Here is a 16,675-nt window from a genome sequence, read left to right as displayed (position 1 = left end):
TAAGAATTCCTCATATCAATGAGATCATATGATACATGTCTTTCTCTGTTTGACTTATTTCACTCAACATAATACCCTCCAGTTCCATCCACGTCGTTGCAAATGGCAAGATCTCATTCCTTTTGATGGCTGCATAATATTCCATTGTATATATATACCACATCTTCTTTATCCAGTCATCTGTCGATGGACATCTTAAGCCTAACATTTCTATGTCTTCTGTAGATAGCTGTGTTTGAACTAAGAAAGAGTGACATTCATTTTTGGACCTACACTTTCTTAGAGACTCAGAGAACTTGCATAATTTTAAAAGTCAGTGGGACTTTCCTACTGAGCAACTGGTCCATGCATCCTTGACTCAGAGCCACGGAACTGGCAGAGATCCTACAGATCACTCCAGCAAGTGCTTTCCAACATTTTCTGATGCTCAAACTTCTTTCACTGTAATATGCTATCTTGAGAATGCCCTAGGATCGTAGGTCCTTGGAATATGATCTGGAACAGGGGGCAGACCTGGATAGGCACGACCCTGTGGCCCAGGGACTCTTCACCCCACAGAGAGGAGAACAACTGAAAAAAGGTTAATACAATATTACCTAACTTTCTGATCTTTGCCAATCTGATAGATGAAAACTTAACCTCAGAAGTTTTAATTGACATTTCACTTATTATGAACAAAATTCAACATACATGACTTTATTTTGAAAGTAAATCATTCATAAGCCCAGGACTGCTATTAGTTAATTTAGTCAACTCTAGATTACCTGAGATAATGGGTAGAAGCGGTCTTTTTTTTTTTTTTTTTGGAATTGTCAAAAATGGTATGCAATGATTCAATGTTAACTTATTTCATTAAAAATTTACAATTGTACTTTTTTATCCAAAAGTGTTTAAAAGAATGCAAAAAAAAAAAAAAACTATGTTTAGGAGCACTAGAGATTACATAAAACACTTAACAAAAAAAACTGGTCACAAGGCTCTGCTTTTTAATATATTACAACAGTACCTAAGTTAGGCAAAGGCCTAGTTCAGAGCAAATGTTCTTTCTTCCCCTTTCCTCTCTTAGAATAAATGGAGAGATATACTGTGTCATGAATTGGAGAATTCTGTGCTTTTAAAATTAAAAATCAGATCTCTCCAAACTCCATACATTCAGTGCAATCCCAATAAAAATCCCAGTAGGAATTTTTTTATGGAAAACAACAAATTGATTATAAAATTTATGAGGAAAGGCAAAAAATTTAGAATAGCCAAAATACTTTGTAAAAAGAGGACAAAATTAGGGCACCTGGATGGCTCAGTTGGTTAAGTGACTGCCTTCGGCTCAGGTCATGATCCTGGAGTCCCAGGATTGAGTTCCTCATCGGGCTCCCTGCTCGGCGGGGAGTCTGCTTCTCCCTCTGACCCTCCCCCATCTTGTGCTCTCTCTCTCTCTCTCAAATAAATAAATAAAATCTTAAAAAAAAAAAAGGACAAAGTTGGAGAACCGATACTACCTGATTTCGAGACTTACTATAGAAACTACAGTAATCAAGACAGTGTTGCATTGGTGAAAGGACATGTCATAGATTATTGGAAAAGAACTAGACCCACACATACGTGAGCAACAGATTTTCAAAAACGGTACAAAGGCATGTTAATGGAAAAGATATACACACACACACACACACACATATACCCACAGTGATGTGTTTACTAATAGTCTATGAAACTCATGCAAATAGTGTTCTTACCTTCTCTCACGTGGCCAGTTACATACATCCTTGTCTCAGGCCTTTTCCAAAGAACTTATATGTCACTTGATCCCATTCTTTAGTAAGAAATTCATGTGAAATACTAAATAATTATATTTTTATATTTTATCTCCTCTAAAAAAGCTTTTATATAACCTAGTGGAAATGAATAACAATAATAAAAATAGTAGCTACCACCTATGAAGCAGCTATAATGTTTCAGACCCTTTATTAAACCTTTTTATACATCATGTTTAATCCCCTAAACAATTTGAAGATTATTATTCCCCCTTTCCAGAGTAGAAAAAAGGTTCAAAAAAATGAAGCCACCCACAAGACTGGGAACTCATTCAGGGTAAAGACTGTATCTGATGGAACTGGGTAGCCCCAGAATCAAGCACCAGGCCTGGCAAGCCCCCAGTTAGTATTGAGCACATGAATAAAACTCACCCCAAGTCACACATTGAGTAAATTGTGCCCTTGGGATTCAGTTAGGCCCGTCATAGTACTCCCCCCATTTAAAGGCATCCAATACCATTTAGAAGAGAACCCAAACTCCTTACCTTGGTCTACAAAAAACCCTTGGCAATCTGACACCTGCCTGCCCCTAGAGCTCATTTCATACCATCCCCCATTACTCGTTGTCCAATTTCTGTTCCTCAACCACAGCAAGCTTAGGGCCTTGTCATTAATTGCTGCTTCTGCCTGTATTAACCCTCATTCCCCTCCCTCATCTCTACGTGGTTCTATCCTTCTAGTCATCAGGATCTCAGTTTCAATGCCATCTCCTTAGGACTTTCCCTGACTTATGCCACCACTCACCAGTGTGAAACAACCACCCAGTGACTTCCTATTATTTATAGTTCTGTTTTAATTTTTCTATATTACACTTCTCATGTTCCAACATTTTTCTTATTTGCTTACCGATATATTAACCGTCTTCATCCTCTGCTAGAATATGCTATATGAACATTCAAGGTTTATATTTTTCCACTTACAGCTTCTAGATTTAAAATAGCAACAAAAAATAAGGAAGTTTGATTATATTGTTTAGTATACTCCTAAACTGGGAGAGCAAGGACCTCATCTATCTTGTTCACCACAATCCCCACAAAATGGAAAGACTGTCATATAGTGGGAGCTCAGCTGATAGATGGAATACATGATCAATGTTTCATTTCATGCTGTTTTCCTGTGGTCCTGCTTATAGGCCCAAATTGAAGAAATAAATAGTGCCACGACCTGTTATTCCAGATCTCTCTGAAATATTCAAGTAATTCTCTGTGTTCTGATACTTCCTTTGTCCATATGGCACTCTGCCTCCCCAGTCTGGCAGCAGCCTCCTAGTAACTAAAGCAAGTTGTGGAAATTAACAGCTGTACCATTGATTCTGAGGCCATGCCAGGGGTATTCCCCAACAGGTGCCAAGTTTAAATATAGGCTGCAAGGAAATGCTCTATTGCTGGTGAAAAGTGGGATCCCAGACAACTGTACAGCATTGGGACTCCAGAGGGCCAAGTGTCTCTTTAGGGACATTTATGTTTATATCACCAGGCATAACCAAAACCGTTTGTCTTTTCGCAGACCATCACTTTGCTTCTTTTATCATAGTAGTAGGTAAAAGAAATTCCTTGGCATTCATGTAAATTGTATAGAACTACTCTATCCTTCTGCCCTGATTGACTTCAGAATCCCCCAGATGTCTTATTCCAACCGCAAATCCGAATAGCTTATATATGACCATTCTGCTAATTTTCTAATTTCCTAGTCTTGCTAATAATAGCTCACACACCAAAAAAATTCTTTCATCTGTTGCAAAGTTCCCACAAAATAGCCCCAGCTTCTCTAAGAGCTGCGGTTGACAAAACCCATGCTTCCTGCACTGCTTGGAGAAGTGCTTATGGAGTGTAAAATAAAATTTGAAGATGTTTCTCCACTTAAATGTGAATATATTTTTTCCAGTGTTAGCCTGTATTCACCATTATTTGATGGTAAGTACTGCACTTTTCAATCTGATATTAACTTGAAAAGAGAAAGTCCATCTCAGTTCAACAAACTAGATGGTCAGTTCAGGCATGAAGGAATCACACTATCACGCACAAAACTGCTGAGGAAATAGCTTCTTCAAGTTTCCTTAGTAATACATTAGTCTTTTATAGTCTCAGAACTGAAAGTTGAGGAATAGCAATGGCACATGAACCTGGCAGTTTGAAAATGAACTTTGTTATTTAGTGACTTAGGATAAGTGACCTACTATAAGATAAAATGAAAAAAATCAGGATACAAAATTATCTAAGTATTTTTCATTTAAAAAAAAGAAAAAATGTGGTATTCTCTAGGTACTTGAATAATGCATTACTTTCATTTTATTTTTTCTACTTTTTTGTAATTGAAAGAATTCTACAGTGAATATGTGCTAGTTTACAATTTTCAATAGTATTTTTAAATGCTTTAAGTTCAGTGCTCACATGTTCTGTAAGTATTAACACCCTCATTGTACAAATAAAAAATTGCTCCTCCAGTAGAGGTGATTTGTCTCAAAGTTTGAACATTCTTTATTTATTATATTATATTTGCCAACTTTCCGGTTAATCCTCTGGCCGGCTCCACACTGACATGCCAGAGAAAGGAAGTGGGGTTATAGTAAAAGTTGAAGGAAGGAGAGAAACGGGGGAGTATATATGTGCTATTCAAGATTTTGACCAATTGTAGCTGAGTCAGTGATAAGTGCCCATCACAGCCTGTTTAAGATCAGCAGTGTGAGGCAGGAACTGTCCTAGGGATCAGAATGCTCCCAGCAGTTTGGTTTTGATGATAAAGACTCCAGCCACCCGCTCTAACGTTACAGAAAAGCAAAAAGAACATACGTCACTGGCTGCTAGCTTACTGACAGCAACCTACTATGATTCATTATTTTGGCAAGCGAATTAGAGATAGTAATGTTTTATTTAGAAGTTTTGTGCAATTTAGCAATACACAGAGGTCATGTCTCACAGGACTTCACCAGGGGGACATACACGTAGGTTTTGCAAATGTATCCAAATCAGTAATGAATGATTCCTTTGATTTAAGCATATAATAAAAAAGTTATCAGCTTCCCTATTTTTTGTTGTTAGGTTTCATCTAGGAGCTGTAGCTGGAAAAATTGGAGCCGTAGCATGTTTATTAAATTGATTCATCTATTTATATATCATATCCCACTAAGTGCAAAACATTTCTAAATACAAATGTCAGTTCTTAAAGGAAATTATGAAATTTTTTACCACTATCCTCCACATGGACTCGGAAAAAAATACGCAATAGCTACTGGCTTTGAGGAAAGATAGTCTTTTTTTTTTTCTTCATTCTTCTTTCTCTGAGAAAAATATAGCTATATTAGGAATACACAGTGACCTCAAAGTTTTGATCACCATGAAGTTCAGTAAGTATGTTATCTCATTTTAATAAGGATATCCTGTATCAGTCTTCTATAAAAGTGTGTGTGTGTCTCTGTTTGTGTGTCTGAGAGCCTGTTATATCAGTTTCACATGAATCTTTACTTTTTTTACATTGCTGACCATAAAGAAAATACAAATGCTAAAAAAACCTATTGGATTTTTTAGGCAAAACTGCTAAATACTATAAATTTTCTTCAATCAGGAATTATATCATGAAACTTCACATAAATACTGTGATACTAATTCAAGGCACTTGATGCTACTTTGTGGCTCTTTTATTAACATAACTATATATAATTTCTTTTTTTCCTAAAAATAATCCAGTTTTATAAAAAATTCAAACAAGGCATAACATAAAGTAGAAAATTAAAGTCCCACCCTGCCAAATGACACATCATTGACACTTTTATGCTCATTTTGAATAGCAAATCTCTTTGAGATGACAAAGCCAAATTTAGTTAAACCTGGCATTCTGAATGCTGTCTCTGTTGACTCAGCAGCTAGCCTGGAACACGTTGATAACAGGTCATTTGTTGGTTACATGAGGCTATGAATTCCTCAACAATTCATTCATTCAACAAATATATATATTAAGTATTTGGAATCTTTCCCCAAGCTGTTTACTTACTGCTGCAATTTTATCATTAGAGATTCATTTGAGAGTATATAAGTAACTTTTGCCTAAAAATTAAGTTAATTTGTAACAATAACACTTATTCAATAATTACCGCACTAGGCTAAGCCCTTTGCATATGGTATTTTATTTAATATTCACATTAACCCCATGGAGTAGGTACTATTTTTATTCTCATATTATAGCTGAGGAATCACGGACCTACAGAGGCAAAGTGACTTGCTCAAACCAAGGTCACTGAGCTATAAAACTGAAGGTCACTGAACTAAGATGAAAACCCCAGAACCACCACACTCAAAAGCCTGCCCTCTGAACCACAATGCCATATTCCTCCACAGTGTAAGTTTTCTGTGGGGAGAGAATGTTACCAGTCATTAACATTTGAATGTAAATGAGTTGACTAGAGGGGTGCACCCAGTAATGTTCTACAGTGGCAGGGGTAGGAGGGGACACAGCAAAGGATCAGCTGGAGAAAAATGATAGCATCAGACACCTTACTGGAAAGGAGACTCCAAGAGGAGGAAGGAAAAAGAGGTAAGAAATAATGCAAAGATTTAACCTATTTTACAATTACATACATGTAGGGGCAAGTTGAATAACTCATTGGCTTCTGTGTAAAATTCTCCTCATCTAAAAATTATTCTTGTGAGTGGCATCACATTTTGCCCCTACTTTATGCACAGTAGCAGATTACTGAGTGGTCAAGCCAATTATTAGTATGTTAATCAGGATAACAAAGATAATTTCATCAACCACATTTCTTTCCTTAACTTTTTAAGTATTTTACAGTATAGTAGACATTAATAATTTTGGAACATATTTTTTTGTAGGTACCAATAATTTTTTGTTCACAACTGTCTAGGAAAGATTATATAAGTTTCTGAAGAAAAAATAAAAGGGACAAATGTGAAAAATATTTCTGTCATGTAAATTTTTTAAAAATCTAGATCTATTTTATCCAATGTAGTCATATGTGACTATCTAAATTAAAAGTAAATCAATTCAGAATTTCAATTCCACAGACACATTAGCTCCATTTCAAGTGGAGATCAGCCATGTGTGACTAGTGCCACCATATTGGAGAGCCCAGATATAGAACATTTCCATTATCATAGAAATTTCTATTGGACATCACCGGTCTAGATGTAAAGCCACAAAGTAAGAGAGCATTGTATTTATACAGTTAATTAACCTGATGAAAGGAGCAAAATAATAAAATGAGCCAGTTTAAGAATAAGAAAAGAGACCTGACAATCAAAATTTGTTGAAGAAAAGAATAAGAAATGCTAAATAGTTGACAGTCGTTAGGTAATATCATTAAATTATAGTTTTAATACGTTATTAGTATGTACATGTTATTAGTCGTTATACCTACTGTTTACTGGAGTTGAAAACTTGATGAAATCAGTAATATGCAAAGCAAAAAAAAACAAAACAAAGGGGCGCCTGGGTGGCTCAGTCGTTAAGCGTCTGCCTTCGGCTCAGGTCATGATCCCAGGGTCCTGGGATCGAGCCCCGCATCAGGCTCCTTGCTCCGTGGGGAGCCTGCTTCTCCCTCTCCCACTCCCCCTGTTTGTGTTCCGTCTCTCACTGTCTCTCTCTCTGTCAAATAAATAAATAAAATCTTTAAAAAAACAAAACAAAACAAAAACATCTCAAACTCCAGAAATCGTCTCAGTGGGTTAAGGAAGACAAAGAAGACCAAGTTGATTGTTTAAAGATGAGATCCAGGGGCGCCTGGGTGGCTCAGTCGGTTAAGCATCTGTGGCTCAGGTCATGATCTCAGGGTCCTGGGATTGAGCCCCACGTTGCGTTCCTTGCTCAGCGGGAAGCCTGCTTCTCCCTCTGCCTCTGACCCTCCCCCCTGCTCACGCTCACTCTCTCTCTCTCTCCCCCAAATAAAGAAATAAAATCTTAAAAAAAAAAAAAAAGATGAGATCCAAAGGCTAGAATCAGTAAAGGAAAACTCCCATGAATGACAGTATGGAAAGGACTGGATGAATTAAAACAATCCCAATGATGTGATAATGAGAGAAATGAAAGAGGACAGTTTGCTACAAGCACATTGTGAAAAATGAATACGATTACATTTGGTAAGTGGGCTCCCAGTACAATGTGCTGCTGGTTACTTGATTTGTGTGACATATCATGAATAATGCAAATATATTATGAAAAGAAAGTTGCAGAGTATAAAATTTGCCTTATTCACGGGCGCCTGGGTGGCTCAGTTGGTTAAGCGACTGCCTTTGGCTCAGGTCATGATCCTGGAGTCCCGGGATCGAGTCCCGCATCGGGGTCCCTGCTCAGCAGGGAGTCTGCTTCTCCCTCTGACCCTCCTCCCTCTCATGCTCTCTCTCATTCTCTGTCTCTCAAATAAATAAATAAAAAATCTTCAAAAAAAATAAAATAAAATAAAATAAAATTTGCCTTATTCACTTTTGCACAACTACTACAAGGAAAGATTAGGGATGAAGAAAGCACTGTTCCTGCCACCCAAGAACCTAAAATCTAGGGACAGACTTGTAACCACAAAGGCTCTTATTTACTGGGCACCTCCTTTGTCAGGCAGGAGGCTGTGTTCTTCACACGATTATGTGTCATCCTCACACTATCTCTACCCCCAGAGGCTCAGAAACTCCTTGACTCACCAGTGCATCATGTTCTAGAGGCAAAAGCACAAAATGACTTTATTCAAGCCATCCCTGATGTCTTGTCGTGAGTTACTTCTGTTCTTACCTAGCTTGACCTATTTTATGAACTTGCAGAGGTGCCAGAAACAGAACCAAGAGTAACGAGAGTCATTATGCCTATGAAAGTTCATAAGCTGAAAGGGTGTCAATAGAGGGACTCTGTTATTAATCCATTTCACCAATGAGACTGCTAAGACTCAAAGGGTTGACTGGCCTAACGTCAAGCAATGTGCGAGTGGAAAAGCCAGGGGGAAGGTCTAGGTTTGTGTGGCTGCAAAACCCAATCCCTGCAAACCCAATGCTATGAATGAAGGTGGCCCTGTTGTCTAATGGAAAGAGCAAGTCTCGACAACCGTTTTAAGCTGGGTTCCTCCAGAAACAGATCCCAGGAAAAAGAATGTTGAGTGTTAGTGGTGTAATTTGGAAAGTGATTCCAGGAAGCTCTGCTGGTGCAGTGGGGAAATGAGATGGGGAGGGAAGGAGTCCATATAGCGTGCATTAAAGAGAAGATGAATTCTGTAAATGGGGAATAAATTCCACTGGCCAGCTCTGGGAAATGGTGGAGACCTGTCATAAGAGTTTTTTACCCAGAAGAGGAAGCTGAAACATTTAGTCTTCAAACTTTCTCCTTTATTTGCTAGGGGCTACTCCCAGGGCCATTAACTCTCAAACCCCTTCTGGACTGCCCCAGGCATGGGCCAAAAAAAAAAAGCCCTCAGGAAGAGAGTCTCAGGTGCTTGAAGCAGAAGCCTTTGACACAGAAGATCTGGTAGAGATGAGAACAGTAAGTGCCAAGAGCATACGGGATATGGCTGGGACACGGACCACATCTCTACAATCTCGGGCAAAGATAAGCTTGACTTGTGACTCAGCTGCTGCATGCTTTATGACTTTGAGCAAACAAGGATCCCATCAAAGATTACACATTTTATTTGGTGGTTGTTATAGCTGCTACATCTCCATCTACACATTTTGGCAAGAATCCGTGGGAGATGATCTGTACCTCACGTTTCATCACATCAGGAGGCTCACCGCATCCAAATGTTCCACCATTAGTTATGCTAACTTCATCATTGGGTAAGATGTTTATGGATAGATCTCTCTGGCACTCAGATTCTTATTTTTATCAAGAGGAATACAAATAGTCATATTGCTGGATTCCTATGAGAACGAAAGGACATAGTCAAAGCAGTTTGTCTGTTGATGCCCTTACTGTATTTGGAGTAAGGAATGCAAATCGTAAATACAGTAAGTTACATTCATGAAAAGTATAATACATCTGGAATAAGTACAGTGGGAGAAGAGAAGGAACTACAGATGGATGTATACTTGACAGCTTCCCAGAAGGACAGAATTTTAAACTGAATTTTAAGAACAGATGGAGAAGTGCCTTTGAGTGTGAGTACAAAGGAGAGCAAATACAAAGTACATGGTGCAAAGAGTAGCATGGATTGGGAAAGATAGGAAAGCCAAGGTAGGGCAACTGTGATGAGGAGAGACTGGGGGAAGATTTAGGTATCAAAATCCTTTGGATTTTGTGTTGTAGACAATCGGAAGCCATCAAAGGTGAGATCTTAAGAATCACTTGGCTTGCGTTTCAAGAATATAATGATGCCAGAGATCTTTTATTTGCCCTTCAGGGTCCCCTCTCACCTTCCTCTACCTATTTCTCTGCCCCAAGAGGCCACTATGTTTGGACCACATCAACAGGTTTTCTTGGTTTCTCACTTCCATGTGGTTTTGACCAGTGAGGAGCCCCAATAGTATCAAAGAGAGGAGAGTGCAGTAAGAGTACTTCCCTCATCTTCCCTCCTGCAGGGTCACTTCAGGATGGCTCTGCCTCTCCACCCAAGACAAGAAAGAGTTCCTCTGAGAATGTGTTCTCCACAAGACCCTCTCATTCTTGATTACAGGAAAGAATCTCTCCCTCTCAAGCCTAGACCTAAAGAATCCCTCCCGCTAGTGGCTCAGGGAATGCCAAAACTACAGCTTGGGTCTTGCCCATACCTCACCATACCCTTTATTAAGTTCTCCTTGAATGCGCTCATTTGAGTTGCCATATGTTTCCTGCTACATATGTTAATAGTACCAAAAATTACTCCAGGAAACAAACCTCAAAATAAAAGCCTAGGATTGATTTGTTTATCCATTTGAGGATCTTAGAAGAATGAAATTTAGATAATCTTATCAAGAGAGAACTTCTGTCCAGCCACAGTACCAGCAGAGAGAAAGGAGAACGTGAAAATACGTGTGACAGAAGAAGGAAGCTCTGATTACCAATCTATGCTGCGTCCATGTCCAGATGTAGGTACTGTATCAACTCCTGTTCGTGTTCCTTTTTATTTCTTTTGCCTTTTTTCCCCTGCTGCCTTATATGAAGAAACCCAGTAATTACTAGTGTTTTGTTCTGGACACAAGTATGACTGAATTGACATCACCCCATGATGATTCAGTAGCTGATGAGATTTTGTGTGTTCCCTGTGATACAGACACAAACTTTTCCCACAAAAAGAAATGGATGCTAAGGGGCCAAAGGAATGATGGTACCAGATGTCGTGTTTACTACTGCAGATCCAAGAGGCTCTTCCCAATGGGTTATATCTTTTGTCTCCTTTGCCTTCTAGGCTGCAGTTCAGTTCTTGCAGTCCTAGCAGGAGATTTGACAAAGGAATGAGAGTGAGATGAGGGCATGTAGTCTTCTGCTCCCATCGTGGGAGCTGTCTCTGGCTGGTTGCCTCTCATGACCAAAGGACACAATTCCTGCCATGATGAGTGTTAGAGACTGAAATGTGTCCCCACTGCCCAAACTTGTATGTTGAAGCTCCTACTGTATCTGGAGTAAGGAAGTAATTAAGGTTAAATGCTGTCATAAGGGTAGAGTCCTGATCAATAGGATTAGTGTTCTTATAAAAAGAAATGTCAGAGAACCTGCTCTCTCGTGAGCACTCTGTCTCTCTCCCTCTATCTCTCTCTCCCCTTTCCATGTGAGGACACAGTAAGAAGGAGGCCATCTGCAAACCAGGAAGAGAGATTTTACCAGAAACAAAATTGGGTGACACCTTGATCTGAGACTTTCCAGCCTCTAGAACTGTGAGAAAATAAATTTCTCTTGTTTAAGCCACCCAGTCTATTTTGTTATGGCAGCCCAAGCTAAGACAGTAGGTCTCTCTATAGGACCCTTTTTTCAGGCTTTTGTAACACTTCCCTAATTTGTCACTTCAGACCTGTGGACAGTTAACAGCCCCACTGCTCCGCTTCATTTCCCTCATGTGCACACATTTTTATAAACAGCCCTTCTGTTTAGCCCTTCTTTTTTATCCTATTTTTAAGCATGCCATCTTCTTTCTATAAGGCCCTGACTGATTCAATAACTCTAGATTTCATGTGAAAGATGAAATGAATAATGTGGGAAATTAAAGGCAGGGGGACTGGCTCGGGGTCCTTTCTCTTTTAATAAGTATTTCCTGAGCCTGCCTTATGCCAGGCACCGCTCTACAGCAGGAAAGAAGAGAGACAAAGTCCCCAGGAGTTTCCATTTCAGTATGGGAGATAAATAATAAACAAGTAAACAAATAAATTAGGTAATTTCAGGCTGTAACCTGAGTTCTTCTGGAAATACACAGTGTGATGAGATGGAAATAAAAGGGTTGAACATGCTTTCGCTAGGTTGATCAAAAAGGCCTTGGAGGAGATGACAAAAAAAGAGATTAAGAAGGTAAATCAATAATACTGATGAATGATTACATCGGAAAAATAAAAAAGAAAAAGGCATTTAAGACCATCCCAAGATTTCTATCTGAGTAGGAGGAAATAGCACCACCTACATGCACAGCAGATGTGAAATGGGTCTGTGTTCTCTGGCAGGGATCGGCAAACTACAAATTCATCCCCCGCCCTCCTGTTGTAAACTAAATGTCGTTGGAACCCGGCCACACTGTGTCATTTATTTGTTGTCTGGGGTTGCTTTCGGCTAACAACAGTAGAACTGTATAGTTTCAGCAGAGACTGTATGGCCTGCAAAGGCAAAAACACTATTTGGCTCTTTATGGAAAGTTTACTGACCCCTCCTCTGTGGCGTGTTGCCACAGCATCATGATATAAGGAGCTGAGAGGTGGTCCACTTCCTCCAAGAATTTTCTGGTAGCTCCAGTGACCCTTCCCATCCTTGAGTGAACTGGAGGAAAAGTCACACGCCAGCTTCATCAGTACATGGGAGTGGGGTAATCCTACTTTCTCAGCCCTTGAATAAACTTGTCCAGGAACTCTGCTAGAAATGCCCGGTCAGTGATGAAGAAACAAACAGAAAAGAAAGCTCCACCCCCTGGCTTGGGACAGAACTCTGAGTGAATTTCTGCGTGACCAAACAACCTCTAGTTCTCAGCTGTCTGCTATTTCTCACGTCCCCACTCCGACTTTCTATGTTGTACTGTTGCTTCTGGCTGATAGTAACACCTAATCCACCCGACAACAACTACATCAGAGAAAATGACTGGGATCAGAGAATCCTCCCTGGCCTCCCACCTTGCAGCCTCTGAGGAAGGCTCTACCACCATCTACAAGTTAAGACTCGAAGGAGCCTTAGCCTCCAGAGAAGGAGCAACTACTATCCTAACATGGGTCACAGTTGCGGCACATCTGTTGATACACTATGTCATCTACAAAGTAACCTGTTGCAGAGCTGAATTAACATTAGCCCCAAGGCTGGCTGATGTTTGAAATAATATATTTTATTTCAAAGTAAGACTGTGTCCAAAAGATTATCTCTGTTCCTATTTTAAGATTTGAATCTAATAAACAGCATAGGCTGCTCTACAATCATTTGCTTATCCCCCTTGTTACCACTTCTTTGTGTCTATTTTTCTGTGTTACTATTTTTGGCCTTGCTTTAAGCCACAGGATTGAGTCTGAGAGCAAGCACATAGAACTCAAGAAAGATAGATGATGGTTTATATTTATTCTGCCAGGATAAAGACCAAAACAATCTTCTCCTGTCCAAATAGCACTCAAAACTGGGTAACTGATTGCCGATTGTGAGCAACCATAAACACGTGACAGATTTGCGGGATTCTAGTTCATAGTGTAAACCCTAGCTTAGCGGATCATAAATTCATAAGTTTTAGAGCAAAATAGCTGTAGAGAGTGTCAGGTAAAAGCACACATGATTTGAGTATTAAATGAACTTGAGCAGAGCACCTGGGTGGCTCAGCCGGTTAAGCCTCTGACTCTTAAGCTCAGCACTGGGTGTGGATCCTGCTTCAGATTCTCCTTCTCCCTGTGCTCCTCCCCCCTCTCTAAAGAAAATAAAAATTAAAAAAAAAATAAATGAACTTGAGCTGTGGCCCTTACTCTGGGTTCCCACTGGACAAATCTAGTGTACAGTTTCTTACTTGAAAAGTGCAGGGATTGCATTGATTCCACAGAGTAACTTCCAGTACTAAAAGTCTATGAATCTCTATCTGGTCTAGTTTAACCCCTTATTTTACAGATGTAGAAACTAGTGCACACGAAGATGAACTCTAAGATAGCTCGTTAGTGGTATAGCTGAGTTTGGAATCAAAGTCTTTGATATTTTATTTTAAATTGTGTGTGTGTGTGCATTCATGTGCACATGCATGTGTGTAGGTGTTCTGAAAAGTTCAAGATCATAAGAATGCAATACCCTTGACAGCAGGCCTACCTATGTAGTATGCCTCTTTCTGTTCTTAGAACAGAAGGGACCATAGAGATTGTTCAGGGGCATGCTACTCAATCTATAAGCAAGAACTTGTAAGACACCCCAATGGAATACCAGAGCAGGGGGCACATCTCAGATCCTAGAATATCCGAGGGCCTGAATGCTGGTGGTATTTGTACTGACTTTCAAACCAAGTGGTATTTCTCAAATTTTCTTAGCAATGAATGACTTACCAAAAAAGCTACTGATTAAATGTCATTTGTTGGTTTTTTCTAATGAAAAATCATTTTCTAGGAATCACTAACTGCTTAGTATTATGACTTAATGTGGCATTATTTTAATTTTACTATAGTAATAAGGATTATGCCAATTTCCTTTGCCTCAGAAGTCTTGGAATAGAAAATTCTGCTGGTGGAAGCACATGTTTGTTGGATAATTTTAAAACAAAACTGTACTTTTAAATAACATGGGTCTCCATCACTCGAGGCATTTCATCAAGAACATAACAACTTAGTAAATTTGTTGTTCTGAAATGCAAATGTACTTTTACCAATTTCATTCACTGACAAAGGAAATCCTGTAACCAAACAATATGAATCCAGCCTATTTATTCATGATACTTTGTTTGGCACTGTGCATAATTTAAGTCAAAATGTCACTGCCCTGCCTTTCTTTTTACACTTAAATTTAAGTTTCATGGTTCGATTACAGTAAGAGAATCTGAGAGTCTAAAGCAGATTTGTCTCTGGTTTGCTTTTCCACTTAATGAGGAAGTATACAGTTCTGATAATATAAAATGAATAGACATGAATAGACATTTCTCCAAAGGAGACACACAGATGGCAAACAGACATGTGAAAAGATGCTCAACATCACTCATCATCAGGGAAATGCAAATCAAAACCACAATGAGATATCACCTCACACCTGTCAGAATGGCTAAAATAGAAAACACAAGAAACAACAAGTGTTGGCGAGGAGGTGCAGAAAAAGGAATTCTCATGAGGGGAATGCAAACTGGTACAGCCACTGTGGAAAACAGTATGGAGGTTCCTCAAAAAATTAAAAATAGAACTACCCTATGGTCTAGTAATTCCACTACTGGGTATTTACCCAAAGAATAGGAAAACACTAATTCAAGATCAATGTTTATAGCAGCATTATTTACAATAGCCAAATTATGGAAGCAGCCCAAGTGCCCATAGATAGATGAATGGATAAAGAAGAGGTGGTACACACACACACACACACACACACACAATGGAATATTACTCATCCGTAAAGAAGAACGAACTCTTGCCATTTGCAACAACATGGATGGATCTAGAGGGTATAATGCTAAGAGAAATAAGTCAGTCAGAGAAAGACAAATACCATATGATTTCACTCATATGTAGAATTTAAGAAACAAAGAAGATGAAAAAAGAAAAAAAAGAGACAAACAAAAAAAGACTCTTAACTATAAAGAACAAAATAGTGGTTACCAGAGGGGAGGTAGGTGAGGGGATGGGCGAAATAGGTGAAGGGGATTAAAAGTACACTTACCATGATGAGCACTGAATTATGTATAGAATTGCTGAATCACTATATTGTACACCTGAAACTAGTCTAACACTGTACATTAACTATACTGGAATTTTTTTGTTAATTTTTTTTTTTTAAGATTTTATTTATTTGACAGAGAGAGAGACAGCGAGAGCAGGAACACAAGCAGGGGGAGTGGGAGAGGGAGAAGCAGGCTTCCCGCTGAGCAGGGAGCCCGATGCGGGGCTTGATCCCAGGACCCCGGGATCATAACCTGAGCCGAAGGCAGACGCTTAACGACTGAGCCACCCAGGTGCCCCAGCTATACTGGAATTTTAAAAAACTAAAATTAAAAAGTAAAAGTTTATTCCATCAGCTAAAGTCACTAAAAAAAAATCACTGCCTTGGAAATAAAATGTTCAGTAGAGGACTAATTAAACACACTGTGGCTATTTCATAAAATGGAAGACTATCCATTTAAAAAATGTGTTTTAGAAAAAAATATATTTGTATAAACGAAACAGGTGATGAACTATTTGCATCCTATGGTCCCTATTTTCTAAGTCTGTGTATAAAATTTTAAAAGTGGATTACACCAGAAAATTCAAGTCAATTTTGAGCAAAATGTTTTGATGAAAATTTTTTTAATATGATGCTATTTTTTTCTTTATCTGGAAAAATTCATTCCTGACATTCTCTCTCCCCATTTTATTTCCACCCACTCTACAAAAGCTACCACTTCCTTCATCCTCATCAGAATTGATAAGAATTTAAAACGGTACCATTGGGGCGCCTGGGTGGCTCAGTTGGTTAAGCGACTGCCTTCGGCTCAGGTCATGATCCTGGAGTCCCGGGATCGAGTCCCGCATCGGGCTCCCTGCTCAGCAGGGAGTCTGCTTCTCCCTCTGACCCTCCTGCCTCTCATGCTCTCTGTCTCTCATTCTCTCTCTCTCAAATAAAAAAATAAAAATAAAAAAAATAAA

At 39.0% G+C, this 16,675-nt stretch overlaps 1 long non-coding RNA gene across 5 annotated transcripts in view; it reads right to left on the bottom strand.

Moving 5' to 3' along the window:
* Positions 1-16,675, bottom strand: part of LOC145722365 (uncharacterized) — a 179,279-nt gene that overhangs the window by 150,956 nt on the left and 11,648 nt on the right. Inside the window, exon 1 of one of the 5 annotated variants that reach the window (XR_014146588.1) lies at positions 1,734-1,766. The exons of the other annotated variants lie outside the window; for them this stretch is intronic. This is a non-coding gene — a long non-coding RNA (uncharacterized LOC145722365). Of the gene's footprint in view, positions 1-1,733; positions 1,767-16,675 lie in introns of those variants that run through there. 5 annotated transcript variants of the gene reach the window in all.

The sequence above is a fragment of the Leptonychotes weddellii genome, chromosome 6 (assembly GCF_054177405.1).
Source record: "Leptonychotes weddellii isolate Sample4059 chromosome 6, ASM5417740v2, whole genome shotgun sequence".
In the NCBI taxonomy this organism is placed as follows: domain Eukaryota; kingdom Metazoa; phylum Chordata; class Mammalia; order Carnivora; family Phocidae; genus Leptonychotes; species Leptonychotes weddellii.
The sequence above is the reverse complement of the archived record's forward strand: the minus strand, read 5'-3'. Positions and strand labels throughout refer to the sequence as shown.